General features: G+C 42.5%; 1 non-coding gene across 1 annotated transcript; it reads right to left on the bottom strand.

Moving 5' to 3' along the window:
- Positions 1 to 299: 299 nt before the first annotated feature.
- Trnas-uga (transfer RNA serine (anticodon UGA)) lies at positions 300 to 374 on the bottom strand. The gene has a single exon. It is a non-coding gene; the product is annotated as a tRNA-Ser (tRNA).
- Positions 375 to 13,447: the final 13,073 nt, after the last annotated feature.

A 13,447-nucleotide genomic window follows, 5' to 3' on the forward strand; every position in this document is an offset into this window, starting at 1 on the left:
CCGTTGATCTCTTACCTCTCCATCCTCTCGAACAAGTAGTTTGGGTTTCTACCAGTCTGTAGCGGGGTGCACTGGTCGCCCGCTTCACTTGTTACTTTATAATTTTAATTAATGTTGTGTTTATACTGGTTGCTGGTGAGGAGGAAAGTTAGTTATTAGTATTTTTATTAATGATCTCATTCATAGGCAGCCATATCACAGTCATCACAGTCGCCCGAGAAAGTTATAAATAAGCTTTACTTGTTTAATCAGAATCGGACGATGACTGTCCTTGAAACTTCTTGGCAGATTAAAACTGTCTGCCGGACCGAGACTCGAACTCGGGACCTTTGCCTTTCACGGGCAAGTGCTCTACCAACTGAGCTACCCAAGCACGACTTACGCCCCGTCCTCACAGCTTTACTTCTGCCAGTACCTCGTCTCCTATCTTCCAAAGTTAACAGAAGCTCTCCTGCGAACCTTGCAGAATCTGCCAAGAGGTTTCATATCAGCGCACACTCCGCTGCAGAGTGAAAATCTCATTCTGGATGACTCTCCTTGTCCGCAGTCTCGATGATTCGAAGCGATCTGCAATCCTGTGTAAATAAAATGTCTTGGTTATCTTGCGTTGCTTAGTCAGTCGGGAAACCTCAGATCAAGTGGAAAGTTGCTTTGATAGAGTTTAATTATACGATAAAGTAATGGAGTTCTTGGGTCTAATAATTGCAGGTTCGTTTCCAATTCATCGGAAGTTCCCTTCTGATTATCAACGAAACGACACCTCCTTGCAAATTTCCAATTAGAGAATACATATACAATGAAATTCCTTACACACCTTTGATGTAAATGCTCAGTATATATTTTCTTGAGTAGCATACAATATATTTTCAATCTCTTTCTTCCAGTAATCTCGATAGCAAAATCACAATTATTCAATGCGGCTATTCGGCACGGAGAAGATCCTGGAAGTCCCCTCAACACAGCAGAGAGAATATTACAAAGAGTAATTATACGCTCATGGAATAGTAATAGTACTGTACTACTTTGCGCATCGATTCTGCGAGTATGTAGATGATCAAGTAGGAAACGTAATTCACTCATAGAATTGTGTAGGGACAATTAGTAGATAATAAAGACATATTACAACTTCTAAGTTCGCCTCTTACAATGGAAAATAGTTTTGCACTGTGTTACATTTTCCGTTACGTCTCCTGCATATTGACAGGTAAGGCTTTCAACCTACACTGTGCAACGCAATTAAAGGTTCCACCCTGTACACCAGAGCAAAAACTGCAGTCGCGCTGAACTCCAATGGGATGCACTCACGTTTAGTGGGGCTACTGGTCCACGATGTCCTTAGAGAAGGGTTGTATCATCCAGGGGGTGTCAGTAGTGTCAAACGTTATCAAGCATGTCGTCCTGTTGCTCATCACACTGAGAACTGTCGATTTTGACAGCGAAGTGTGTGGGCATCAACGCCCGAAGACAAGCGATGGTTTCATTTATGCCCTTTATGCCACCACCTAAGGCCTATTGGTTCCGATTCTGAGGAGCGGCTTGTCTGGAATGATTTTCTCGTCAGTCTATAAGTAAACCGCGTGATATCAATCCTAAGCGATGCGGTTCTGACCTCCATCGCAGAGGAGTCAAAGGAAGGGCTGAAATGTGAATAATATGGGGTGTAACGATCTTTCCAGGGTGAACACGCCCACGGTGACATTGGAAAGAGTTATAGTGAAATCTGGTGCCAATGTGATATCATGATCCCACCTTCCAACTCTCGTTTTTTTCGCATGTGCTGTCACCTTGTTGTCTGAAGTATCCCCGAGTCCGGGGGTGACGTGACGTCACACTTTAGCATAATTACAGAGGAAGCTTGTAGGCACCTTTGAGTCAAATTTTAAACTTCTACGTCCAAATGGGAGAAAACAACGGCGTTTCAAAAATGTGATCCTTTAATTTTTTTGAGGAGAGTATACAGGGTGATTCAAAAAGAATACCACAACTTTAAAAATGTGTATTTAATGAAAGAAACATAATATAACCTTTTGTTATACATCATTACAAAGAGTATTTAAAAAGGTTTTTTTTCACTCAAAAACAAGTTCAGAGATGTTCAATATGGCCCCCTCCAGACACACGAGCAATATCAACCCGATACTCCAACTCGTTCCACACTCTCTGTAGCATATCAGGCGTAACAGTTTGGATAGCTGCTGTTATTTCTCGTTTCAAATCATCAATGGTGGCTGGGAGAGGTGGCCGAAACACCATATCCTTAACATACCCCCATAAGAAAAAATCGCAGGGGGTAAGATCAGGGCTTCTTGGAGGCCAGTGATGAAGTGCTCTGTCACGGGCTGCCTGGCGGCCGATCCATCGCCTCGGGTAGTTGACGTTCAGGTTTCATAACTAACCGTTTTCGTAGGACTCTCCATACAGTTGATTGTGGAATTTGCAGCTCTCTGCTAGCTCTGCGAGTCGATTTTCCTGGGCTGCGAACAAATTCTTGCTGGATGCGTGCAACATTTTCATCACTCGTTCTCGGCCGTCCAGAACTTTTCCTTTTGCACAAACACCCATTCTCTGTAAACTGTTTATACCAACGTTTAATACACTACCTATCAGGAGGTTTAACACCATACTTCGTTGGAACTGCACGCTGAACAACTGTCGTCGATTCAATTCTGCCGTACTCAATAACACAAAAAGCTTTCTGTTGAGCGGTCGCCATCTTAGCATCAACTGACGCTGTCGCCTAGTCAACAGCGCCTCAAGCGAACAAATGTACAACTAAATGAAACTTTATAGCTCCCTTAATTCGCTGACAGATAGTTCTTAGCTCTGCCTTTTGTCGTTGCAGAGTTTTAAATTCCTAAAGTTGTGGTATTCTTTTTGAATCACCCTGTATATGTCCTTGGATGCTGAGGTCTAAGGCTAGTGCTTATGATTAAACAATTCCATTTAGATGTTTGATTAAAATATATTCTGTTCACAAAACGTAGAACTCATTACTTTTTCGTGTAGAAAGTTTGCCCATTAAAATGGTTCAAATGGCTCTGAGCACTATGGGACTTAACATCTATGGTCATCAGTCCCCTGGAACTTAGAACTACTTAAACCTAACTAATCTAAGGACAGCACAAAACACCCAGTCATCACGAGGCAGAGAAATTCCCTGACCCCGCCGGGAATCGAACCCGGGAACCCGGGTGTGGGAAGCGAGAACGCTACCATACGACCACGAACTGCGGTCATTTGCCCATTAGTACACATTCTTATTCTCTTGCAATTTCGCAGAGGACAGGGGAGGAGGTTGATCAATCAAAGTAGAGTCACTTTAATATGAGTAAAGCTGTTGATGCAGTACAGAAAAAGAAGACAGATTGGAAGAAGGCCAGTAAACAGTTTAATGTTCCAGAAACAACGCTAACGACGTATGAACTGCACAGCTGAGGAAGCAGGAAAAACAAAAAGGGACAGACCTACAGCTGGTTTAATACTGTATTGCTATGAAAGATTTTTTTTTTTTGGCTTTCTCGTAATTAGTTGTGAAAAATGGCCATAGAACTACTACAGAGAAAGAAAACTCAACACACTTTCAAATGCCAATTTGTTGGTTATCCACAAAACCATACTCTCAGATATACAGCCCACAGGACAATACTATAGTAGGGCTCTTGGCTTCAGAAAAAAATTTATCTAATTTAATGTGTCTGTTAATTCTGTTTAATGTTATTTTGATTATTTTACAAGGTGTTCGATGTTAAAAAATATATCGGCTAAACCACTTGTTTATAGTGTAAAACACGAAGGTTGACGCGTTTCGGAAGTCAAGCTTCCATTATCAGAATAATAAAAAGTAAAAGAACCTGTTAAAACTCTCTAAAATGGGTCATGCACCAGGCACAATAAAATTGATAATAAAATTGAAACATCGTGGGTACTTCCCTGGTTGCAGCCGTGTCTTCCAAGGTGCATCTCCACATAGTCGTCAAAATATAAAAAAATACTCTAAAATGGTGTCGCCTATGGTGTTCAACATCTAACCACATGGCTCTCTCCTCTATCGTCGTAAACCGCCCGTGCGTCTTCGTTGATACCACACACCACGTAGCCAAACACGACACTGAAAGGCGAGTGAGCTCTCGCGCAAGTAAACAAGGAAGTCACAGAGATTTCCATACAAACAGATAACGTATACATGTTCCAAGGACCACATGAAATAATGGTATCCTACCAACTGCTAAAAATTTAGTTACTAAAAGAAACCAATGAAATGTTTGAAAAAGTTATTTGTATCACCAGTTAGCTGTTCATTCAGTATGTTCTGATTATCCGCGCTATATATCGTAATTTCCAGCTGTTCTAGTAGATCCAACTTTTTGCCTTTGTCCTGTCTATGTAAAATAACGAGACCCTGATCTATTCCCAACATGGGGTGTCCCGTTTCCCAAGTATGCGTTGCTACAGCTGGCTTTTCGAAATTATTAAACCGGAAAGCATCGCTATGTTCTTTGTAACGTACTTTAAAGGACCTACCAGTTTGGCCTACATAGCTTACCTTGCACGTGTTACACTGAATTTTATAGACCCCAGCTCTCTCATATTTATCGCTTTCCTGCTGCAAATTATTTCTTAGTTCAAACCGCAGCGTATTATTGGTCTGAAAAGCGGTATCAACTTGAAAAGGTTTGAAAATGTTAGCTACTTTTTGCGAAATATCACCGAAGTATGGTAGTGTGACTCTCGTAATATTATTTGCAGTATTCTTCCTTGCATTCGCGCGCTGTTTCTGTCGTATTTATTTATTGACAACGTTTTGGTGATATCCGTTAGCTCTGGCTAGTTGTTTCACGATGTTCAGCTCAGTCATTCTGTCTTCTTCATTCATAGGGACTCTAAAGGCTCTATCAAAGATCTAAAAGAAATTTTCTGGCTATTAGGATGGCAGGAATTATTTTGTATTAACACATCATTTGTGGTTGGTTTCCAAAATATGTTAAAAACATGCCTACCATTTTGTTTCCTAACAGTTAGGTCGAGAAATTGCAGTTCACCATTTTACTCTTCTTCCACAGTGAATTCAATTTTACCGTGTAACTCGTTAAATTTATTTACTATTTCTGCAACTTCTTTTTCTTGTCCATCAATACGAAGCAGCGTATCATCTACATAGCGTTTGTAATATACAACTTTATCCACGGGATGTTGCGGGTTAACGAGGAGTCTTTTTTCCAAATGATTTATAAAGATGTCTGCTATGATTCCAGATATACTGGAACCCATAGCCAGTCCATCTTTTTGGATATAAAATTTATTGTTAAAAGAAAAATAATTATATTTCAGAACGAATTATAACAGTTCGATGAATTCGACTATTTCTTGCTGAGACAGTGTTTTGTACTTCAGCAAATTTTCTTTGATGACCTTAACGACCTCATTTACCGGCGCATTCGCATAAAGGTTTTACACTATAAACAAGTGCTTGAGCCGATATATTTTTTGACATTCACAACCACGACCTCTCATCCGGTATGGATAAAATCAAAAGTGTTCGATTTTGGCAACTATATTCTAACCATGCTAAGTATAAAGGTTTTGAAAATAACTTTTTAGACAATTAATTTTCTGAAAGTAAACTGCAAATTGTGCTTAATACTGTAAATTAAGTACTACATGCATTTAGAACTTTACTATTTTCTGCGTTAAAACTCAAAAAACAAAGTGCAGGTCCGATTTTGGACACTTTTGTAATATATTCTTGGAAGTGTGATCCTTTTCAGCAACTAAATAAAAGACAGTTTTTTTATACCAAATGCATTTAGCTTGCTTTTATTTGCGAAGTATCCCCAGTGGCCTTGAGTACATGTTTGTTGTATGCATGTAATGAATGTGTTTCCAGGGTGTTTCAAAATTCGACGGCAAAGCTTCACGTAGGGATTCCTCATGTAACAAGAAGAAAAAAATGTCAGTAAACAATGGCTACAAAATGCATACCTTAATAGCTGACAACAAACTTTAATTAGCATTAAGGATGCTCCGTAAATAAAATTATGGAAGACGTGGATGGCAAGAAAATGGCTCTGATCATGCTAGCCTCCAAAACAATAACAAACAGAAATGTAACCAGGATAAATAATTAATGAATCTCCTTCCGCCCTTCACTCTCTCTCTTTCTCTCTCTCTCTCTCTCTCTCTCTCTCTTTCTCTCTCTCTCTCTCTCTCTCTCTCTCTCTCTCTCTCTGCCCCTTCCCCCCCCCCCCCCCAAACACACACACATAAACACACACACAACAAATTAAAAATATATAAAACCACAACACAAACAAAAGACAAACACACAACAACAGCTGGCAACAGTACACACTGAAAACACACATATGTTGATCACAAAATGGAAAGTGTAAGTGATATATGCGATGTGACAAATGTGCTTGAAAGAACGCCAGAAATCGGCCAGTTGGAGTACGGAAACCAACAAATACATCTGCAGAACCTCACATATGAGTTAACAGCGCTGGAAATTGTAAATAACACTCAGAACGACAAGTTTACATTACGAACTTTGTGCTACAAAAGTTGATTTTAACCTAAAAAAAAAAGAGAAAGACAAGACAAAATGTCATATAGCAGCATATTATAGCTACCATGTAATACGTTATTCTATGTATAAAACGAAACATATATTACAGGCCACTGATGAAGCTTCCCAATTAAAAGGAGCGAAACGCATATGGCAATAAACGAAGTGCCTTCAATTAGTTGCATAGACGGTACATACCTTCACGAATTTAATGCAACTACGGGAAAGCTGCCAAGAATTCTTCCGTGCTGTATGGCCGTGGTCCATGGAAGTCTTCTATTCTTGACGTTTCGTCCAAAGCTACGTTGGACATCTTCGGAGGTGCTCCTCGTTGTGCTGAGTCTTGCCGACTGACGAGTCGAACGTCCGAGAACGGCCTAAATACCGTGGAAAGGGGGCGTGGATTGGATTTCACGTGATAGCAGAGATAAACGTTGTCAAGGATAAAATATAACTATCGATCGTAGTACGTCAAAGATATAAACTTCTCATCGATTCTGTAGCGCCACGTCCACTTTCCACGGTATTTAGGCCGTTCTTGGACGTTCGACTCAGTCGGCAAGACTCAGCACAACGAGGAGCACCTCCGAAGATGTCCAACGTAGCTTTGGACGAAACGTCAGGGATAGAAGAGTTCCATGCACCACGGCCATATAACCCGGAAGAATTCTTGGCAGCTGAAACATCCGGTCGTGATAGTCTTCATTGTATAATTAAGGGAAAGACGGAAAACAAGAAAAAAAATGACGAAGTATTAATTACAATAATACACGAGGGCGTGATGAAAAGTCATGCCTCCGAATTTTATACGTGAAAATTCCCAAAGCTTTTTAAATAAAAAAATGCGTTGTTGGCATTCTAAATCTTTATTATTCTTGTCCACAAATTTACAGTCTCCTGCCGCTGGAGGGCTACGAATTGTAACGTGCAACATGGCAGTGTGTAGGTCCAGCCATACTAATATGGCCACCCTTAAACAGCCTGAATAGGCCACTACAGTGGCATTCACCCGAAGATGGCCAGAAGACTCTGCGCCGAAATATCGTGGCGGGAAGTTACTGACATCCGGCAGTTTTCCCGTGTTTTTATGGAACAGCCTGAATAGGCATCTTTTTCAGTGCGGACGTGAAGGAATAGGATCAGATAAGTTCTGGAAGGTACCGGCAGGGATGTGGAGAGATGACGACTCTGGGCAGCGCCCAGCTGTGACAGGTTTCACGATTGAGAAATCATGGAACAAACGGCCAGGTAGAGGTGAACCCACAGATTCACGATTGGGTTAGAAACAAACTGCATGTAGAGGAGGACATTGTACCCAAGGATGCATACTTGTGCTGATCCACTGGACGTTCAAGAACAACGAGATCACCCACTAAAGGCCACGAAAGCCTTCCCCGACACAGGGTTAGCTCCCTCCTCAGGCCTGGACCCTTCCGACGACTGTTTCAGATCTCTCCGATGGAGCATAAAACATGATTCATCTGAAAAGACCACCTGTCGCCACTCAGTGGACGAAAGAGTGCGGTACTGCCGTGCAAATTCCAGCCTTTGTCGTCGATGTACAGTAATCAGCGCGGATGCATGAATCAGGCGCCTGTTGCAGAGACCCATACCCAAAACAACGATCACTGAACGGTCGTTGAGAAGGCACTGTTAGAAGTCGCTTGATTCATCTACATTACTGGCCATTAAAACTGCTACACCAAGAAGAAATGCAGATGATAAACGGGTACAAATATGTTATACTACAACTGATATGTGATTACATTTTCACGCAATTTGGGTGCATAGATCCTGAGAAATCGGTACCCAGAACAACCGCCTCTGGCTGCAATAACGGCCTTGATACGCCTGGGCATTGAGTCAAACAGAGCTGGGATGGCGTGTACAGGTACAGCTGCCCATGCAGCTTCAACACGATACCACAGTTCATCAAGAGTAGTGACTGGCGTATTGTGACAAGCCAGTTGCTCGGCTACCATTGACCAGTCGTTTTCAATTGGTGAGAGATCTGGAGAATGCGCTGGCCAGTGCAGCAGTCGAACATTTTTTTGTATCCAGAAAGGCCCGTACAGGACCTGCAACATGCGGTCGTGCATTATCCTGCTGAAATGTAGGGTTTCGCGGGGATCGAATGAAGGGTACAGCCAGGGGTCGTAACACGTCTTTAATGTAACGTACACTGTTCAAAGTGCCATCATTGCAAACAAGAGGTGACCGAGACGTCTAACCAATGGCACCCCATACCATCACGCTAGGTGATACGCCAGTATGGCGATGACGAATACACGCTTCCAATGTGCGTTCACTGCGATGTCGCCAAACACGGATGCGACCGTCATGGTGCTGTAAATAGAACCTGGATTCATCCGAAAAAATGACGTTTTGCCATTCGTGCACGCAGGTTCGTCGTTGAGTACACCATCGCAGGCGCTCCTGTCTGCGATGCAGCGTCAAGGGTAACCGTAGCCATGGTCTCCGAGCTGACAGTCCATGCTGCTGCAAATGTCGTCGAACTGTTCGTGCAGATAGTTGTTGTCTTCCAAACGTCCCCATCTGTTGAATCAGGGATCGAGACGTGGCTGCACGATCCGTTACAGCCATGCGTATAAGATGCCTGTCATCTCGATTGCTAGTGATACGAGGCCGTTGAGATCCAGCACGGCGTTCGCATTACCCTCCTGAACCCACCGATTCCATATTCTGCTAACAGTCATTAGATCTCGACCAACGCGAGCAGCAATGTCGCGATACGATAAACCGCAATCGCGATAGGCTACAATCTGACCTTTATCAAAGTCGGAAACGTGATGGTACGCATTTCTCCTCCTTACACGAGGCATCACAACAACGTTTCACCAGGCAACGCCGGTCAACTGATGTTTGTGTATGAGAAATCGGTTGGAAACTTTCCTCGTGTCAGCGCGTTGTAGGTGTCGCCACCGGCGCCAACCTTGTGTGAATGCTCTGAAAAGGTAATGATTTGCATATCACAGCATCTCCTTCCTGTCGGTTAAATTTCGGGTCTGTAGCACGTCATCTTCATGGTATAGCAATTTTAGTGGCCAGTAGTGTAGGTGGTCGGTTGCTCAACTGTTGCACGTCTAATCGCCCGTACACATCTCGGCAGCTGTCGTTTACTCCTGCTATCTTCTCTATCTCTTCCTTTAGTGCTGCCTGGTAAGAATCCCAGACTGATGAATAATACTCAAGAATCGGTCGAATAAGCACCTTGTAATCAACAACATTCATGGATGAGTTACATTTCTTTAAGATTCTTCCTATGCATCTCAGTCTAGAATCAGCTTTCCCTACTAATTTTTTAATGTGGTCATTGCACTTAAGGTCGCTCTGTATAATTACTACTAGATCTTTCACGATAGGTTTTTTTTCCAGCAATTTATCAGTTGTGTAGTTGTAAAGTAGTGGATGTTTTGCATTTATTTACGTTCATAGTGAACTGCCAGAACCTGCACCATTCATTCATCCTGTGCAGGTCGTTCTGCAAATCTCTTCTGAAAAATCAGCATTTTGATGTTTATGATTATTTTTCTTGTAAGAAAACCTGTGAATAAGGTAATAGAGGTGAGCCGTGCTGTGGCTCGCGTTGTTGCTGTTTGTAGGTTTCCACCCTCTGTTGCAGGCCAGACGTATTGTTTAGTTGGCATGGTTGCAGTTGTTTGCGCCACTCGTTTTCGTAATCGTTGCCTGTCCGATAGGGACAGTAGTGGCGGTTATCAAAATTGGTTCAAATGGCTCTGAGCAATATGGGACTTAACTTCTAAGGCCATCAGTCCCCTCGAACTTAGAACTACTTAAACCTAACTAACCTAAGGACATCACACACATCCATGCCCGGGGCAGAATTCGAACCTGCGCCCGTAGGGGTCGCGCGGTTCCAGACTGTAGCGCCACCAAGGCCGGCTGGCGGTTATCGATATTTAGTTACTATTGCCTATCTTTGGGGCGATGTCGTTGTTTTTCCGGGTCGTGTGAGTGCGCCAGTTCAGTTGGGGACTGAGGAGGAGCCAGGTCCGCGCAGTGCGAGAACACGCCGGGACTGCTGGCGGCACGCATGGACTGGCGGATGTAAGGGCTGTGGTAACGAGGGTGCACGACTTCGTCGTAACCGGATCCAGCAAGTTATAAGATGAGAGCATTTCAATCGAAATAGAGCAGAGTCAGTCACCTGTGTGGACCCCGTAGTACGTTTGTGATGTGACAGATTATCATCTCGCCGTCATGGGCACTTTGGTGGATCTGCGTGCTGCTTAGTACTTGAAGACCCTACTGTGTTGAAAGCACTTGGCTCAGTGATCAAGCGGTGTGGTTACTCAAGAGAGAGATTTGTTTCATTCTGCCAACCGTCATCAGAGTTGTCACAGTGAATTCATTGTGTGTGTTTGTGTGCCTAAAGAATTTGATGTCACTCATATGGTACTCGCTTTTGGCTCGCTTTACGACTGTTTCATCAATGACGTATGGTAGTTAATTCTGGTTGGTTACATTTGGGTTTTGCCTCGCACGCAAATTGAGTGGGGTTTTAGCTAGTGTTAGTTAGTCTGGTGTTCTGTACTGTGACTTATTTGTTCAGATTTTCGGGTTTGTGGAATCGGACGCTCGCTCTAATCACAGTAATCTGGTGACATAGTGCAGACCGCTGGTTCCGGTTTTGGCGTATTGTTCCATCGTTACATTTGGTTTATCGGACGTCAGGTAGCTTCAACAAGATTATAATTAGTCATGCGTTAGACTGCCACTAGTCTGAGTTACCATCTTGTGAAGTGAATGCAACTCTTGGCTGCCTATCTCATTGCTCGCGAAAGTGTTTGTTGCCGGACCTTCTCAGAGGTCGATTCTGGAGCACCGTCTGGATCAGTTGCTTGTTTTTTTTAAATTAACTTTTGCTGTTGTATATGCTGTTTTATTGCAGGTTTCAAAATTTTTTATATTATTGCCGTTCCTGGCGTGTAAGGCCTTGAGCTGTGATTGTGGTCACTTGCCATAAAATTCTAATTTGCTATTTGTATTTATGTAGTAAGCCTTTAAAATCTTGTTTACTGCCATTCCTAGCGTCTGATTCCTTCTACTGTGTTTGTGGCGATTTGCCTTTAAAATTTCAATACCTGTAATTTTTAAATTGCAGCGAGTTCTTAAACATTCTTAATTTATTGCCACTCTTGGCGTGTAGGGCCTTCAGGCGTGATCACAGTGGCTTGTTTTTTTATTAACATTATTTGTATCTGTATTTTATGGTCATTTGCTAAACTGTAACGCACTGAAAACACTATTATTTACACAGTTGTTTATTCCTTCATTAATAACGTGTGGTATTTTTTAAATTTATTGTTGAGTCTGGAATTACTGTTTTAAAAATAAATGTGTGTAACTGTAAAAGGCAACCAACAGTAACTGATTACAGTCCCGTCCACAATCGTAATCGAATCGTGCCCTCCCTTGACCACCACCAGGTCTCAACATGTTTTTTGTGCTGTGACAGAAGCACATCCTTCGAATGAAAGAAAAAGAAGTACAATGCAAATGGCAACATTCTTTCCTCGGGTCTAATGTAACACTAGTTCCCACCATTTGGATTTCTAATGCTCCAGAAATTCAAAAGTACTTGGTCTATCGGTGGCTGGTGTTGGTGACGTATCCCTAACGAAACGCGAGAATAATGAAACTAAAGTGATAACTCAAATTGCGACAGCTTCACTCTTCTGCATTACCGTTGAATACCACTTGGATGGGCACTGAAATTGTATTCATGATGATTTTAATTTAAAGAAATGTCTTTCTTACTAACAAAGTTAAGTCGCCATGTCTTCTACGGGTGTAAGGCGTCCAAGAAAGTCTAAAGACTTAAATGAACTTATTTTAACTTACAAAAGTTTTAACGTGAATTACAGGTCGTGGAAGTTCGGACAAAAGTGAAACTGTGCGTGAGGAAATTTCTCCGCTGCAGGTGGCTCCGTAATAAAGTTGGAGACACACGGCAGTCAAATAGTTGGAGCGGCTCCTTGTCTGCGGACACGAAGAGTTTGGAAACGCAGGCTGCTCCGCCGCTGAGGCCCCAGGCTCTGCCTGAGCACTTTGCTGCACGCGCGATCTCTGAGTTACCGAATTGGGGCTTAAACTGCGTAATTCAGTTGTTACTCAAACACGTACCCTACTTCTCCACAGTGAGAGCGAGAAGCGGTGCCAAATAGTTTTGTCGCCTACCATTCGTATTCAACAGTTTACTTTGAGATTACTTCGCCAATCATGCGTTCAGTTACAACCTGGCTTCTAAATAACAGGTTGTGATGTCACAGCCCACATTTCGGGTCAAATACAGGGAAGGGACTATCAGACACAATATACACAATGGTCAAAATAAATGTTGCTTCATTGTCAGTACTGGTCACAATGGGAAACAAAATTGATTTTGTTCTGTCAGGTACATTCGCAAGAAAATAAAAATAAAGTAACACATTTCTACTTGATTAAAAAAAAAGTTCTACTGCAAAGACTACAGTTTATCCTCGCTGTCATCTTACGCAATGCATTGCTTATAAACCAGTCGGCTCTGAATTAGAGTGCTAACGTTGTTCTCGTCGCCTGCACATGCAAATATCAGTACTGTCAGAGAGGGGACTGATATTGGTCTCAACAGAAAAGAACGTTGTGTCACTCTGCTGCCTAATCCACAAGGGGTTGTTTCGTACACGAGAGACACGAGCGCCTCTCCTATGCACGGGTGAACTCTCAGTACCAGGACCTGGTCAACAAGGTGCTTGGCACGAAGTTTATTATTGTGGACACTGACTCACGTTACGTTTCTGCTGCTCCAGGAAACCGGCTAACGAGAAGGTGAGGTGAGTCAGCTGGGTACTACCTGTA

This window comes from Schistocerca nitens, chromosome 1 (assembly GCF_023898315.1).
Source record: "Schistocerca nitens isolate TAMUIC-IGC-003100 chromosome 1, iqSchNite1.1, whole genome shotgun sequence".
NCBI lineage: Eukaryota > Metazoa > Arthropoda > Insecta > Orthoptera > Acrididae > Schistocerca > Schistocerca nitens.